Genomic DNA, 315 nt, shown 5'->3' on the forward strand with positions numbered 1-315 from the left:
TCACAAATAAACGCAAGTCATATCGAAGAAATTTTACCACTATCATAATGTACAATATGTCACGAGAAAAGAATCTCAATGACCAGGATCCGTTGAAGCGTTTCAGAGTTATCACCTCAAAGTGACAGTGGTCAGAATTGAAAAAAAAATGGCCTGGTCAGGAAGTTTAAGACAGGCTTCGGGGTGAAGGGGTTAAGCATCCCAGCAATCTGGTGGCTTCAGTTGTGTCAAGATAAATCATGCAGACCGGAAACACCATAAATTGTAAACTTAACCTAGAGGATGAAGCAAATGTATTTTAACATGTTGCTGAGG

The sequence above is a fragment of the Ranitomeya variabilis genome, chromosome 3, assembly GCF_051348905.1.
Source record: "Ranitomeya variabilis isolate aRanVar5 chromosome 3, aRanVar5.hap1, whole genome shotgun sequence".
NCBI lineage: Eukaryota > Metazoa > Chordata > Amphibia > Anura > Dendrobatidae > Ranitomeya > Ranitomeya variabilis.